This window comes from Tachyglossus aculeatus, chromosome 1 (genome assembly GCF_015852505.1).
Source record: "Tachyglossus aculeatus isolate mTacAcu1 chromosome 1, mTacAcu1.pri, whole genome shotgun sequence".
Lineage (NCBI taxonomy): Eukaryota > Metazoa > Chordata > Mammalia > Monotremata > Tachyglossidae > Tachyglossus > Tachyglossus aculeatus.
Genome location: NC_052066.1, coordinates 30,228,209 through 30,244,045, shown reverse-complemented (window position 1 = coordinate 30,244,045; position 15,837 = coordinate 30,228,209). Strand labels below are relative to the sequence as shown.

General features: G+C 48.0%; 1 protein-coding gene across 1 annotated transcript in view; it reads right to left on the bottom strand.

The window, feature by feature from the left end:
- PCYT1A (phosphate cytidylyltransferase 1, choline, alpha) overlaps window positions 1-14,541 on the bottom strand; it is an 87,034-nt gene extending 72,493 nt beyond the window's left edge. The window contains exon 1 of the mRNA XM_038746563.1: window positions 14,505-14,541. The gene's annotated coding sequence lies outside the window, so the exon portion shown is untranslated. The remainder of the gene's footprint in view (window positions 1-14,504) is intronic.
- Window positions 14,542-15,837: the final 1,296 nt, after the last annotated feature.

Sequence of the window (15,837 nt, the reverse complement as noted above, 5' to 3'; positions counted from 1 at the left end):
GGTCACCGGACGCAGGACGGCCAAATCCCGGCCTTCACCCGCCGGACTCCAAAAAATAACGTTGCCGGCACCGGGTTCATCTGAACCGCTGCCCTCCCCTGCCATGCCCTGGCCCCAGACACAAGTGCTTAGCACAGTGCTCTGCACACAGTAAGAACTCAATAAATACGATTGATTGATTGCTTGATGCCCGTCTACTTGCTTTGTTTTGTTGTCCGTCTCCCCCTTCTAGACTGTGAGCCCATTGTTGGGTTCGATTGTCTCTGTTGCAGAATCGTATTTTCCAAGGGCTTAGTACAGTGCTCTGCACACAGTAAGCGCTCAATGTGACTGGATGAATGCTCTGCACACAGTAAGTGTTCGATAAATAGAATGATAATAATAATAACGACATTTATTAAGTGCTTACTGTGTGCAAAGCACTGTTCTAAGTGCTGGGGGGTTTACAAGGTGTTCAGGTTGTCCCACGTGGGGCTCACAGTCTTACTCCCCATTTTACAGATGAGGTCACTGAGGCACAGAGAAGACTGTGAGCCCACTGTTGGGTAGAGACTGTCTCTATATGTTGCCAACTTGTACTTACCAAGCGCTTAGTACAGTGCTCTGCGCACAGTAAGCGCTCAATAAATACGATTGATTGATTGATTGAAGTGACTTGCCCAAAGTCACACAGCTGACAAGTGGCAGAGCCGGGATTTGAACCCATGACCTCTGACTCCAAAGCCCGTGCTCTTTCTACTGAGCCACGCTGCTTCTCTAGATATGACTAACTGATTGACGGATCACTTTGTACGTATTTATTACTCTATTTTATTTGAAAATATTTATTCTATTTTATTACTCTATTTTATTTGTACATATTTATTCTATTAATTACTCTATTTTATTTGTAAATATTTATTCTATTTATTTCATTTTGTTAATATGTTTTGTTTTGTTCTCTGTCTCCCCCTTCTAGACTGTGAGGTTTTTTTATGGCATTTATTAAGCGCTTACTATGCGCAAAGCACTGTTCTAAGCGCTGGGGAGTTTACAAGGTGTTCAGGTTATCCCACGGGGGGCTCACAGTCTTCATCCCCATTTTACAGATGAGGTCGCTGAGGCACAGAGAAGTGAAGTGACTTGCCCAAAGTCACACAGCTGACAAGTGGCGGAGCCGGGAGTTGAACCCATGACCTCTGACGCCAAAGCCCAGGCTCTTTCTACAGAGCCACGCTGCTTCTCTAAATATGACTGACTGACGGATCACTTTGTACATATTTATTACTCTATTTATTTTATTTGTACATATTTATTCTATTTAATTTAATTTTTTTAGACTGTGAGCCCACTGTTGGGTAGGGACTGTCTCTATATGTTGCCAACTTGTACTTCCCAAGCGCTTAGTACAGTGCTCTGCACACAGTAAGCGCTCAATAAATACGATTGATTGATTGATTAATTACTCCATTTATTTATTTTATTTGTACATATTCATTCTATTTAATTACTCTATTTTATTAGTACATATTTATTCTATTTATTTTATTTTGTTAATATGTTTTGTTTTGTTCCCTGTCTCCCCCTTCTAGACTGTGAGCCCACTGTTGGGTAGGGACCGTCTCTATATGTTGCCGACTTGTACTTCCCAAGCGCTTAGTACAGTGCTCTGCACACAGTAAGCGCTCAATAAATACCACTGAATGAATGAATTTGGCTTTAATTCTATTTGTTCTGACAACTTGACACCTGTCCACAGGTTTTGTTTTCTTGTCTGTCTCCCCCTTCTAGACTGTGAGCCCGCTGACGGATAGGGACCGTCTCTATATGTTGCTGACTTGTACTTCCCAAGCGCTTAGTACAGAGCTCTGCACACAGTAAGCGCTCAATAAATACCATTGAATGAATGAACTTAGCTTTAATTCTATTTGTTCTGACAACTTCACACCTGTCGACAGGTTTTGTTTTGTTCCCTGTCTCCCCCTTCTAGACTGTGAGCCCACTGTTGGATAGGGACCGTCTCTATACGTTGCCGACTTGTACTTCCCAAGCGCTTAGTACAGTGCTCTGCACACAGTAAGCGCTCAATAAATACCACTGAATGAATGAATTTAGCTTTAATTCTATTTGTTCTGACAACTTGACACCTGTCCACAGGTTTTGCTTTGTTGTCTGTCTCCCCCTTCTAGACTGTGAGCCCGCTGATGGATAGGGATCGTCTCTATACATTGCCGACTTGTACTTCCCAAGTGCTTAGTACAGAGCTCTGCAAACAGAAAGCGCTCAATAAATACGACTGGATGAATGAATGAAAATAAACAGAATTATCGCTATATACACAGTGACTTGGCCAAGGCCACACAGCGGACAAGTGAACCCGGGACCTTCTGACATCCATGCCCGGGCTCTCCCCACTAGGCCTCGCTGCTTCTCTAAACTAAGGGCTAATTTAGCACACAGCACCCTGGTTCTCTTCTCCAACTTTCATTCATTCAATCATCATCATCATCATCATCAATCGTATTTATTGAGCGCTTACTATGTGCACAGCACTGTACTAAGCGCTTGGGAAGTACAAATTGGCAACATATAGAGACAGTCCCTACCCAACAGTGGGCTCACAGTCTAAAAGGGGAGGACAGAGAACAAAACCAAACATACTAACAAAATAAAATAAATAGAATAGATATGTACAAGTAAAATAGAGTAATAAAATCATATTTTATAATAAAATCAATAAAATCATATTTATTGAGCGCTTACTGTGTGCAGAACACTGTATTAAGCGCTTGGGAAGTACAAGTTGGCAACATATAGAGACGGTCCCTATCAATCAATCAATCAATCGTATTTATTGAGCACTTACTATGTGCAGAGCACTGTACTAAACGCTTGGGAAGTACAAATTGGCAACACATAGAGACAGTCCCTACCCAACAGTGGGCTCACAGTCTAAAAGGGGGAGACAGTGAACAAAACCAAACATACCAACAAAATAAAATAAATAGGATAGAAATGTACAAGTAAAATAAATAAATAAATAAATAAATAGAGTAATAAATATGTACAACCATATATACATATATACAGGTGCTGTGGGGAAGGGAAGGAGGTAAGATGGGGGGATGGAGAGGGGGACGAGGGGGAGAGGAAGGAAGGGGCTCAGTCTGGGAAGGCCTCCTGGAGGAGGAGGATACAACCAAGTGACTAGACACAATCCGCGCCCACAACGAGCTGAGAGTCTACGGCGCGGGGCGAGGGGACGGATTTAATATAGATAAGTAATGTACAATCTATCACTTAAAGATATGTACGTAAACGCTGTGGGATTGAGGGTGGGGTGGATATCAAATAGAAGAGAAGCAGCGTGGCACAGTGGCAAGCGCCCAGGCTTGGGAGTCAGAGGTCGTGGGTTCTAATCCCGGCTCCGCCACTTGTCAATCAATCAATCAATCAATCATATTTATTGAGCGCTTACTAGGTGCAGAGCACTGTACTAAGCGCTTGGGAAGTACAAATTGGCAACACATAGAGACAGTCCCTACCCAACAGTGGGCTCACAGTCTGCTGCGTGACTTTAGGCAAGTCACTTCACTTCTCCGTGCCTCAGTTACCTCATCCGCAAAATGGGGATTAAAAATGTGAGCTCCACATGGGACAACCTGATGACCTTGTATCTCCCCCAGTGCTTAGAACAGTGCTTGGCACATAGTAAGCATTTAACAAATACCATCATTATTGTCATTATACCAACATTATTATTATGAAGCAGCGTGGCTCAGTGGAAAGAGCCCGGGCTTGGAGTCAGAGGTCATGGGTTCTAATCCTGGCTCCGCCCCTTGTCAGCTGCATGACCTTGGGCAAGTCACTTCACTTCTCTGGGCCTCAGTTACCTCATCCGCAAAATGAGGATTAAAAATGTGAGTCCCACGTGGGACAACCTGATTACCTTGTATCTACCCCAGTGCTTAGAACAGTGCTTGGCACATAGTAAGCGCTTAAAAAGTACCATCACTATTGTTATTATACCAACATTATTATTATGAAGCAGCGTGGCTCAGTGGAAAGAGCAAGGGCTGGGGAGCCAGAGGTCGTGTGTTCTAATCCTGGCTCTGCCACTCGTCAGCTGCGTGACTTTGGGTAAGTCACTTCACTTCTCTGGGCCTCAGTTACCTCATCTGCAAAATGGGGCTTCAAAATGTGAGCCCCACGTGGGACAACCCGATTACCTTGTAGCTCCCCCAGAGCTTAGAACAGTGCTTGGCACATAGTAAGTGCTTAACAAATACCATCATCATTATTATTATCATCAAATGTCCAAAGGTCACAGGTCCAAGTGCGAGGGGTGAGGCGGTAATTGAAAAACCAAAAAGAAGAAGCCAAAGAGTTCTTTAAACGGACGGTTTTTGCACTATAAAATATCTAGACGAAAAGTTCATAGTAAGCGCTTAACAAATACCATCATCATCATTATTACTATCATCAAATGCCCAGAGGTCACAGGTCCAAGTGCGAGGGATGAGGCGATAATTGAAAAACCAAACAGAAGCAGCCAAAGAGTTCTTTAAATGGACGGTTTTTGCACTATAAAATATCTAGATGTAAAGTTCATAGTAAGCGCTTAACAAATACCATCATCATCATTATTACTATCATCAAATGCCCAAAGGTCACAGGTCCAAGTGGGAGGGGTGAGGCGATAATTGAAAAACCAAAAAGAAGGAGCCAAAGAGTTCTTTAAATGGACAGTTTTTGCACTATAAAATATCTAGACGGAAAGTTCATAGTAAGCGCTTAACAAATACCATCATCATCATTATTACTATCATCAAATGCCCAAAGGTCACAGGTCCAAGTGCGAGGGGTGAGGAGATAACTGAAAAACCAAAAAGAAGAAGCCAAAGTGTTCTTTAAACGGACGGTTTTTGCACTATAAAATATCTAGACGGAAAGCTTATAGTGAGCGCTTAACAAATAACATCATCATCATTATTACTATCATCAAATGCCCAAACGTCACAGGTCCAAGTGCGAGGGGAGAGGCGATAATTGAAAAACCAAAAAGAAGAAGCCAAAGAGTTCTTTAAGCAGACGGTTTTTGCACTATAAAATATTTAGACGGAAAGTTCATAGTAAGCGCTTAACAAATACCACCATCATCATTATTACTATCATCAAATGCCCAAAGGTCACAGGTCCAAGTGCGAGGGTTGAGGCGATAATTGAAAAACCAAAAAGGAGGAGCCAAAGAGTTCTTCAAACGGACGGTTTTTGCACTATAAAATATCTAGATGGAAAGTTCATAGTAAGCGCTTAACAAATACCATCATCATCATTATTACTATCATCAAATACCAAAAGGTCACAGGTCCAAGTGCGAGGGGTGAGGCGATAATTGAAAAACCAAAAAGAAGAAGTCAAAGAGTTCTTTAAACGGACGGTTTTTGCACTATAAAATATCTAGACGGAAAGTTCATAGTAAGCACTGAACAAATACCATCATCATCATTATTACTACCATCAAATGCCCAAAGGTCACAGGTCCAAGTGCGAGGGGTGAGGCGATAATTGAAAAACCAAAAAGAAGAAGCCAAAGAGCTCTTTAAATGTACGGTTTCTGCACTATAAAAATATCTTGACGTAAAGTATCCTCTGAAATAAAGCCGGACGGAAGACGGAGTCGAGCGGAGTCCTGCCGGAAAGCGAACGCTGCTAGGAGCAACCTGAGGCACTGTACTTAACGCCGTTACGGCGCAGTGGATTTTATAAACCTAATAAATCCCTAATCGTCCTCATTACGGTGGTGCCTGCGGTGTCCCCGGCGGTTTTTATGCCAGCGTGTACAGCAGACCTTGAGCACATAGTAAGAGCTTAACAAATACTACAAAAAAAAAAAGCTCAACAGTTCATTTCAATGAAAAATATCTGATGTTGGGTGTCTAAGCATTTATTACAGTAGCACATAATGAGCACTTCACGAACATCGTAATTATTATTAAATATTAACTTACTGCATCCCAATCATTATCAGTGCCTCCACCTTAGCAGAAGAAAATCGTGATTAATTCAAGCCAGAAAATACCTGTCCTCTTAGCACCAAACAGAAATTCAGAATAGCTGAAAACAAAGATGGAATTTTGACTGCTAGGAAAACTCTCCTAAATCACTCTGAGACCTGCCTGCCCTTTGGATTCAGTTTTCTTTTAAACCTTTCTTTTAAACAAAGGTATTACTTATTTGTTTACTAAGGTTATTTCACCTGTACATATCTATTCTATTTATTTTATTTTGTTAGTATGTTTGGTTTTGTTCTCTGTCTCCCCCTTCTAGACTGTGAGCCCACTGTTGGGTAGGGACCGTCTCTATATGTTGCCAACTTGTACTTCCCAAGCGCTTAGTACAGTGCTCTGCACACAGTAAGTGCTCAATAAATACGATTGATTGATTGATTTTTATCCTTACTCTGCGGGTGGAGAGAATGAGGGGACAGAGAGCGGCCTGCTAATCGCCCCTCCTCCCCATGCCCACCCCCAAGTGACCCCAGGATTTGAAACTCATTTTACCTCGTGGCCTCTCCAAGCGCTCAGTACAGTGCTCCGCACACAGTAAGCGCTCAATAGATACGACTGAATGAATCTCCGAGCCACGAGAAAATGAATAAATGAAGCCTAAAGACAGAGGAAGACTTCCTCCCTTCTTCGCCTTCCAGCCAGGATGCGTGACCTTAGGCAGGTCACTTCCCTTTCTCTGTGCCTTAGCTGTAAAATTTAATCATCCATTCAATCGTATTTATTGAGCGCTTACTGTGTGCGGAGTACTAAGCGCTTGGGAAGTACAAATCGGCAACAGATAGAGACGGTTCCGACCCAACAACAGGCTCACAGAAGACCGGGGGGCCCCACGTGAGACACGGACAGTGTCCCAACCTGATGACTTTGTATTTACCCCACCGCTCAGTGCAGTGCCTGGCACATAGTAAACGCTTAATATTTTTATAAAATTCAATTAAAAATAGGGTCCTGGGAGAGGGGAGCCTGAAGAGAAATACCTCCCCATCAATCACGGCTTCAGAAAGAACTAACCGGGGGGGGGGGGGGGGCAGGGTGAATCAGGGAACTTCCAAAAGTAATAGTAATATTCATTCATTCATTCAATAGTATTTATTGAGCGCTTACTGTGTGCACAGCACTGTACTGAGCGCAAGGGAAGTACAAATCGGCAACAGATAGAGACGGTTCCGACCCAACAACAGGCTCACATAAAACCGGGGGGCCCCACGTGAGACACGGACAGCGTCCCAACCTGATGACTTTGTATTTACCCCAGCGCTTAGTGCAGTGCCTGGCGTGTAATAAATGCTTAACAAATACTTTTTTAAAAATAAAATAAAAATAGGATCCTGGGAGGGGGGAGCCTGAGGAGAAATACCTCCCCATCAATCACGGCTTCAGAAAGAACTAACGGGGGTCAGGGTGAATCAGGGAACTTCTAAAGGTAATACTAATATTAATTCAATCAATCAATCAATCGTATTTATTGAGCACTTACTGTGTGCAGAGCACTGTACTAAGCACTTGGGAAGTCCAAATTGGCAACATATAGAGACGGTCCCTACCCAACAGTGGGCTCACAGTCTAGAAGGGGGAGACAGAGAACAAAACATATTAACAAAATAAAATAAATAGAATAGATATGTACAAGTAAAATAAATAAATCAATCGTATTTATTGAGCGCTTACTGTGTGCAGAGCCCTGTACTATGCGCTTGGGAAGTACAAATCGGCAACAGATAGAGACGGTCCCTACCCAACAGTGGGCTCACAGTCTAGAAGGGGGAGACAGAGAACAAAACATATTAACAAAATAAAATAAACAGATACGTACAAGTAAAATAAATCAATCAATCGTATTTATTGAGCGCTTACTGTGTGCAGAGCCCTGTACTAAGCGCTTGGGAAGTACAAATCGGCAACAGATAGAGACGGTTCCGACCCAAAAACAGGCTCACGTAAGACCGGGGGGCCCCACGTGAGACACGGACAGTGTCCCAACCTGATTACTTCGTATTTACCCCACGGCTCAGTGCAGTGCCTGGCACATAGTAAACGCTTAACAAATACTTTTATAAAATTAAATGAAAAATAGGATCCTGGGAGAGGGGAGCCTGAAGAGAAATACCTCCCCATCAATCACGGCTTGGAGGGCAGGGTGAATCAGGGAACTTCCAAAAGTAATAATAATTACTTCGTTCAATCAATTGATTAAATGATTGAATCATGAATTGATTGATTGAATAAATCAATAAATTGATTGAATGGCTGATTGAATCAATTCAATTAATTCATTCAGTCGCATTTCTTGAGCGCTTACGGTGTGCAGAGCACTGTACTAAGCGCTTGGGAAGTACAAGTTGGCAACGCATAGAGACGGTCCCTACCCGACAGCAGGCTAGCTTTTCTTAAGTGCTTACTAATCAATCAATCGTATTTATTGAGCGCTTACGGTGTGCAGAGCACTGTACTAAGCGCTTGGGAAGTACAAGTTGTCAACATATAGAGACACTCCCTACCCAACAGTGGGCTCACAGTCTAAAAGACTACGTACCAAGCACTCTTCTAAGCGCTGGGGGAGATGATACAAAGTAATCAGGTTGTCGCACGTGGGGCTCACAATCTCAATCCCCATTCTACTGATGAGGGAACTGAGGCCCAGAGAAGTTAAGTGACTTGCCCAAAGTCACCCAGCCGACTAGTGGGAGCGGCAGGATTAGAACCCACGACCTCTGACTCCTAAGCCCGGGCTCTTTCCACTAAACCACGCTGCTTCTCTAGAGTATAGCATTACGTAATTAGGAGAAGAAGAATCATCAATGGTATTTATTGAGCGCTTACTGTGTGCAGAGCACTGTACTAAGCGCTTAAGAATATATCTGAATGGCATTTATTAAGCACTTATGATGTGTCAGGCACTGTACTAAGTGCTGGGGTTAGTCACAGTCCCCATCCCACACGGGACTCACAGTTTAAACAGGAGGGAGAACAGGGATTGAATCCCCGTTTCCCATTCATTCATTCATTCAATCGTATTTATTGAATTTATTGAGCACTGTACTAAGCACTTCCCAGATGAGGTAACTGAGGCACAGAGAAATCTGCCCAACTTGCCCAACATCACACAGCAGACGAGTGGCGGAGCCGGAATTAGAACCCAGGCCCTTGATCTTTCCCCTAGCTTCTCTAATAATAACTGTGGTACTTGATAAGCGCTTATTATATGCCGACCACTGATTTAAGACTAACAGAGTCCCTGTTCCACGTGGGATTCGGCCCAAGGGGGAGGGAAATCAAGTCTTTAATCTCCATTTTACAGATGAGGAAACTGAGGAAGAGACATTAAGTGACTGGCCTAAGGTCATACGGCAGGCGGGGACCGTCTCTACCAACTCGATTTTTATTGCGCTTTCCCAAGCCCTCAGTAGAGTAGCCCGCAATCGGTAGTATTTCCTGAGCACTTAACGCCGTGCGGAGCGCTGTACTAAGTGCTCCGGAGAGCTCATTCATTCAATCGTATTTATTGTGGGGCTCACAATCTTAATCCCCATTTTCCAGATGAGGGAACTGAGGCCCAGAGAAGTGAAGTGACTTGCCCAAAGTCACCCGGCTGACGGCGGGGCCGGGATTAGAACCCATGACCTCTGACTCCAAAGCCCGGGCTCTTTCCCCTGAGCCACGCTGCTTCTAATAATAATAATTACGGTATTTGTGCATTCATTCATTCATTCAATCGCATTTATTGAGCGCTTACTGTGTGCAGAGCACTGTACTGAGCGCTTGGAAAGTCCAAGTTGGCAACATATAGAGACGGTCCCTACCCAACAGCGGGCCCACAGTCTAGAAGTTACAATACGACAGAGTTGGGAGACAAAGTCCCTCATTCAATCGCATTTATTGATTATACGATTGATTGATTGATAATGATTGAGTGCTTACTGTGTGCAGAGCACTGTACTAAGCATGGCCCACAGGGAGCTTATCGTGTAGAGGGGGAAGCAGACATTAAATAAATAAGTGTGCGTATCAAGCGCTTGAAGAGGACAGATGCAATTATGTATAGAGAAGCAGCGTGGCTCAGTGGAAAGAGCCCGGGCTTGGGAGTCAGAGGTCATGGGTTCTAATCCCGCCGCCGCCACTTGTCAGCTGTGAGGCTTTGGGCAAGTCACATAACTCCGCTGTGCCTCAGTGACCTCACCTGTAAAATGGGGGTTAAGACCGTGAGCCCCATATGGGACAACCTGATTACCCTGTATCTACCCCAGGGCTTAGAACAGTGCTTGGCACATAGTAAGCGCTTAACAAATACCGTAATTATTAGCAGCATGGCTCGGTGGAAAGAGCACGGGCTTTGGAGTCAGAGGTCATGGGTTCAAATCCCGGCTCCGCCAATTGTCAGCTGTGTGACTTTGGGCAAGTCACTTCGCTTCTCTGGGCCTCAGTTACCTCATCCGTAAAAAATGGGGATTAAGATCGTGAAGCCCCCGCGGGACAACCTGATCACCTTGTAACCTCCCCAGCGCTTAGAACAGTGCCTTGCACATAATAAGCGCTTAAAAAAATGCCATTATTAATTATTACTAATTGGGAGTCAGAGGATGTGGGTTCTAATCCCGGCTCCACCACGTGTCTGCTGAGTGACCTTGGGCAAGTCACTTCACTTCTCTGGGCCTCAGTCACCTCATCTGTATTTTATTTTATTTTATTTTGTTGGTATGTTTGGTTCTGTTCTCTGTCTCCCCCTTTTAGACTGTGAGCCCACTGTTGGGTAGGGACTGTCTCTATGTGATGCCAATTTGTACTTCCCAAGCGCTTAGTACAGTGCTCTGCACATAGTAAGCGCTCAATAAATACGATTGATTGATTGATTGATCTGTAAAATCGGGATGAAGGTGGTGAGCCCCACGTGGGACAATCTCATTACTTCCCAAACGCTTATTACAGTGCTCTGCACACAGTAAGCGCTCAATACGATTGATTGATTGATTACCTTGTGTCCAACCTGATCTGCCTTTATGCAGCGCTTAGTACAGTGCCTGGCAAAGATTAAACATTCGACAAATACCGTAATTATCTACCCAAGCGCTTAGAACAGTGTTTGGTCCATAGTAAAAACTTGACAAATACCTGCATCATTATTATTGAGAAGCAGCGTGGCTCAGTGGAAAAAGCCCGGGTTTGGGAGTCACAGGTCATGGGTTCTAATCCCAGCTCCGCCGCTTGTCAGCTGTGTGACCTTGGGCGAGTCACTTCACTTCTCTGGGCCTCAGTTCCCTCATCTGTAAAATGGGGATGAAGCCTGGGCTCTTTCCACTAAGTCACGCAGGGATGGAGCCTGTGGGCCCTACGGGGGACAGGGACTGTTGTCCAACCCGATCTGCCTTTATGCAGCGCTTAGTACAGTGCCTGGCAAAGATTACGCATTCTAGACTGTGAGCCCACTGTTGGGTAGGGACCGGCTCTGTGTGTTGTCAACTTGTACTTCCCAAGCGCTCGGTACAGTGCTCTGCACACAGTAAGCGCTCAATAAATACGACTGAATGAACAAATATGGCAATTATTATAATTAGAAGCAGTATGGCTCAGGGGAAAGAGCCCGGGCTTTGGAATCAGAGGTCATGGGTTCTAATCCCAAGTGTTTAGTACAGTGCTCTGCACACAGTAAGTGCTCAATAAATATGACTGAATGAATGAACAAATACCGTAATTATTATTATTAGAAGCAGTATGGCTCAGGGGAAAGAGCCTGGGCTTTGGAGTCAGAGGTCATGGGTTCTAATCCCAAGCGCTTAGTACAGTGCTCTGCACACAGTAGGCGCTCAATAAATACGATTGAATGAATGAACAAATAAGCGCTCAATAAATACGATTGAATGAATGAACAAATAAGCGCTCAATAAATACGACTGAATGAATGAATGAACGAACAAATACCATAATTATTATTATTAGAAGCAGTATGGCTCAGGGGAAAGAGCCCGGGTTTTGGAGTCAGAAGTCATGGGTTCTAATCCCGGCCCCGCCAACTGTCAGGTGGGTGACTTTGGGCAAGTCAGGTCACTTCTCTGGGCCTCTGTTCCCTCATCTGGAAAATGGGGATTAAGATTGTGAGCCCCAAGTGGGACAACCTGATCAGCTTGTCACCTCCCCAGCGCTGAGAACAGCTTTGCACATAGTAAACTCGTAATAAATGCCATTATCATTATCATTATTATTATTATTATTTCCCAGGGCCGAGCTCCTGGCCCTTCGGAGCTCCCTGGGCTCCGCCCCCTCCACCAGCTCCACCGGCCCCCTCCCCCTGCTCCCCCCAGCACCCCCACTCCTGGGGACTCTCCCCATCCCGCCCTACCCTCCCAGCTCCCCCACCCCCTCAATCAATCAATCAATCAATCGTATTTATTGAGCACTTACTGTGCGCAGAGCACTGGACTAAGCGCTTGGGAAGGACAAATTGGCACCATAGAGAGACAGTCCCTACCCGACAGTGGGCTCCCCTCCCCCAGCTACTCCTCCAGCTCCCCCCTGGTCCCCCGGGGGCTCCCCTAGCCCTTCCTCTGGGCAGAGCACTGTGCTAATTGCCTAAGTCCCCTCCCGCCCCCCCCCCACCCTCTCCCCTAGTTCCCCCACCCCCTCCCGCCCAACTCCTCCCCCCAGGGGCCCTCCCCCCCCTCCCCTAGCTCCCCCACCCCCAACTCCCCCAGGGGCTCCCCACCCCCTCGCCTAACTCCCCCAACTCCCCCAGGGGCTGCCCACCCTCTCCCCTTGTTCCCCCACCCCCTCCCCCCCAACTGCCCCAGCTCCCCTAGGGGCTCCCCACCCCCCAAAGCTCCCCTAGGGGCTCCCCCACTCCCTAAAGCTCCGCCAGGGGCTCCCCAGCCCCTGCCCCCCAATGCCCCCAGCTCCCCTGGGGGCTCCCCACCCCCTCTCCTAGCTCCCCCCCCAACTCCCCCAGGGGCTCCCCACCCCCCAAAGCTCCCCCAGGGGCTCCCCCCCTCCCCCCCTCCCCCCCCACTCCCCCAGCTCCCCTAGGGGCTCCCCACCCCCTGCCCCCCAACTCCCCCAGCGGCTCCCCACCCCCCAAAGCTCCCCCAGGGGGTCCCCACCCCCTGCCCCCCAACTCCCCCAGATCCCCTAGGGGCTCCCCACCCCTCTCCTAGCTCCACCCCCCCACTCCCCCAGCTCCCCCAGGGGCTCCCCACCCCCTCCCCCCCCAACTCCCCTAGGGGCTCCCCACCCCCTCCCCTACCTCTCCCACCTCCCAAAGCTCCCCCAGGGGCTCCCCACCCCCTCCCCCAGCTCCCCTAGGGGCTCCCCACCCCCTCTCCTACCTCCCCCGCCACTCCCCCAGCTCCCCTAGGGGCTCCCCACCCCCTCCACCCCAACTCCCCGAGGGGCTCCCCACCCCCTCTCCTAGTTCCCCCCCAACTCCCCCAGCTCCCCTAGGGGATCCCCACCCCCCAAAGTTCCCCCAGGGGCTCCCCACCCCCTGCCCCCCAACTCCCCTAGGGGCTTCCCACCCCCTCTCCTAGCTCCCCCCCCCCCAACTCCCCCAGCTCCCCTAGGGGCTCCCCACCCACCAAAGTTCCCCCAGGGGCTCCCCACCCCCTGCCCCCCAACTCCCCTAGGAGCTCCCCACCCCCTCTCCTAGCTCCCCCCTCAACTCCCCAGCTCCCCTAGGGGCTCCCCACCCCCCAAAGCTCCCCCAGGGGCTCCCCAGCCCCTGCCCCCCAATGCCCCCAACTCCCCTAGGGGCTCCCCACCCCCTCTCCTAGCTCCCCCCCCCCAACTCCCCCAGCTCCCTAGGGGCTCCCCACCCCCCAAAGCTCCCCAAGGGGCTCCTCCACCCCTTCCTCCCCAACGCCCCCAGCTCCCCTAGGGGCTCCCCACCCCCCAAAGCTCCCCCAGGGGCTCCCCACCCCCTCCCCTAGATCCCCTCTCCCCCAACTCCCCCGGGGGGCCCCCCCCCCCCCCCAACTCTCCCCATCTCCCCACCCCCTCCCCCCGGCCCGGAACGCCCTCCCTCCCTCCGCCCACCCGCCAAGCCGGCTCTCTTCCTCCCTTCAAGGCCCTACTGAGAGCTCCCCTCCTCCAGGAGGCCTTCCCACACTCAGCCCCCTCCTTCCTCTCCATCTCCCTCCCGCCTTACCTCCTTCCCCTCCCCACAGCCCCTGGATATATGTTTGTACAGATTGATTACTCTATTCATCTTACTTGTCCCTATCTATTCTCTTTATTTGGTTCCTATGTTTGGTTTTGCTGTCCGTCTCCCCCTTCTAGACTGCGAGCCCACTGTTGGGTAGGGACTGTCCCTAGATGTTGCCAACTTGGAGTTCCCAAGCGCTTAGTCCAGTGCTCTGCACACAGGAAGCGCTCAATCAATACGATTGATTGATTGATTGATTGATATTGATTGATCTCCCCCAGGGGCTCCCCACCCCCTCCCCCCCATCTCCCCCCGGGGTGGGGGCTGACCTGCGCCCCTCCGGCCGCTGTGCGTGCGTGCGCGCGTCCGCGGCGAACGTGCGCGCGCCCGCGGCGATCGTGCGCGTGCCCGGGGGGCTGCGGGGCCAGAGGGGGCGCGCGGGCGTGCGCGCACAGGGGGACCCCGCCCCCCCACCGCGGCGCGTGACGTCACTGGGGGCGGGGCATGCGGGTGTGCGCGTGACGTCACGGAGGGCGTGCCCCCTCTCCATCCCCCCCCCCCGCCTTACCTCCTTCCCTTCCCCACAGCCCCTGTATAGATGGATATTCATTCAATCGTATTTATTGAGCGCTTACTGTGTGCAGAGCACTGTACTAAGCGCATGGGAAGTCCAAGTCAATCAATCCTATTTATTGAGCTATTACTATCAATCAATCAATCGTATTTATTGAGCGCTTACTGTGTGCAGAGCACTGGACTAAGCGCATGGGAAGTCCAAGTCAATCAATCGTATTTATTGAGCGCTTACTATCAATCAATCAATCGTATTTATTGAGCGCTTACTGTGTGCAGAGCACTGGACAGAGCGCTTGGGAAGGACAAGTTGGCAACATATAGACACAGTCATCATCATCAATCGTATTTATTGAGCGCTTACTACGTGCAGAGCACTGTACTAATCAATCAATCAATCAATCATATTTATTGAGCGCTTACTGTGTGCGGAGCACTGTACTAAGCACATGGGAAGTCCAACTCAATCAATCCTATTTATTGAGCGTTTACTATCAATCAATCAATCAATCGTATTTATTGAGCGCTTACTGTGTGCAGAGCACTGGACTAAGCGCATGGGAAGTCCAAGTCAATCAATCGTATTTATTGAGCGCTTACTGTGTGCAGAGCACTGGACTAAGCGCATGGGAAGTCCAAGTCAATCAATCGTATTTATTGAGCGCTTACTATCAATCAATCAATCGTATTTATTGAGCGCTTACTGTGTGCAGAGCACTGGACTAAGCGCTTGGGAAGTACAAGTTGGCAACATATAGAGGCAGTCGTCATCATCAATCGTATTTATTGAGCACTTACTATGTGCAGAGCACTGTACTAATCAATCAATCAATCAATTGTATTTATTGAGCGCTTACTATGTGCAGAGCACTGTACTAAGCGCTTGGGAAGTACAAATTGGCAACACATAGAGACAGTCCCTACCCAACAGTGGGCTCACAGTCTAAAAGGGGGAGACAGAGAACAAAACCAAACGTATTAACAAAATAAAATAAATCAATTGTATTTATTGAGCGCTTACTATGTGCAGAGCACTGTACTAAGCGCTTGGGAAGTACAAATTGGCAACACATAGAGACGGTCCCTACC